This window comes from Apis dorsata, unplaced genomic scaffold (assembly GCF_000469605.1).
Source record: "Apis dorsata unplaced genomic scaffold, Apis dorsata 1.3 scaffold_758, whole genome shotgun sequence".
In the NCBI taxonomy this organism is placed as follows: Eukaryota; Metazoa; Arthropoda; class Insecta; order Hymenoptera; family Apidae; genus Apis; species Apis dorsata.
In genome coordinates, this window is record NW_006263911.1 from 154776 (window position 1) to 156009 (window position 1234).

The window sequence follows — 1234 nt, forward strand, 5'->3', positions numbered from 1 at the left end:
TTTTAAACCAGTTGATAAGCTGCTGGAATATGCAACTCGTGTTGATATTATGATCAAATTATCAAATTCTTTCATATTGAGTTTTTCGTATATTTGTATATACTGATCCAAGTTTCATCTAAATAATATGACAATTGATTTTTCTTAATTGAAAATAATTTTTTTTCCAAACGATTATTTTCTTATCATTTAAAAAATTATTCTATTCTCGTCAAATAAATTTAAATTTCGTAATATTAAAAATTAAATTTAAAAATATTTTTTAATAATTTATGATATGAATTTATATTATGATATGAATTTTTCTTAAAATTAAATTTCTAAAATATTTTTTGTCGATAGTCGATAATTTTTCATTCCAGTGAAAAAATTGGTGAATTATTCCAATAATATTCTTATTAAAATCGTCTATTTTTTAAAAAATTTTCTAATGCCTTTTTGTTTTTTTTTTTTTTTTTTTTTGAAGCGATGGATTGAAATTATGTTTTTCTTAAATATTCGTAAAATATTATATTTTATTAAAATTTCTCAAAAACTCTTGCAATTTTTATTATATCATTAATTGATTTTTTCATATTCTTTATTTTTTTTTTCTTTATAAATATTTAAAATAATATTTTTTTTATTCGCGCTAAAAAAAAATAAATGTTCCTTTAGTGTTTTTTAATAGATGACAATATTTTATAATTCGTTCATTATCAGAATTACGACATAATAAAAAGATAAAAAGTACAAGTAAAAAGATAAAAGTACGTATATTTCGAATGCTTGTAAAAATCTGATCATTTCTTAAGTCTTTTCTAGCAATCACTTCAGAGAACAATCTTTCCTCTATTGAAGAAAGAAAAAAATGTATCCTCGAAATTTCTCTATGATTACTTGGAAATTATTTAGATTTTCGCCTAACCTTGCATGCAAAAGTCTTCGATAAGAAACTAATTTAACTTGAGCTTCAATAAAAATAAAAATAAGTTTCGTAATATTATATCATCAACGAGATATTTGTATATATAATAAAATTGTCAAAATTGTCATAACGTATTCTATTTCGAAATTATTTGTATTAAAAGTTTTTAAATTGTTTCTGTGTGTCAGTAACATTTTTAACATTTTTTTGTTTTTAATTTTATTTTCTTTAACCAACCATAATGATATAATTAATATACAATAGGTCACGTGGCCTCCGTGGCGCAATCGGCTAGCGCGTTCGGCTGTTAACCGAAAGGTTGGTGGT

The 1234-nt window shown here is 22.0% G+C and overlaps 1 long non-coding RNA gene across 1 annotated transcript in view; it reads right to left on the bottom strand.

Moving 5' to 3' along the window:
• Positions 1 to 382: 382 nt before the first annotated feature.
• LOC116186480 overlaps positions 383 to 1234 on the bottom strand; it is a 5092-nt gene continuing 4240 nt past the window's right edge. Inside the window, exons 2-3 of the long non-coding RNA XR_004151490.1 lie at positions 937 to 944; positions 383 to 394 (exon numbers count right to left, since the gene is read on the bottom strand). This is a non-coding gene — a long non-coding RNA (uncharacterized LOC116186480). The remainder of the gene's footprint in view (positions 395 to 936; positions 945 to 1234) is intronic.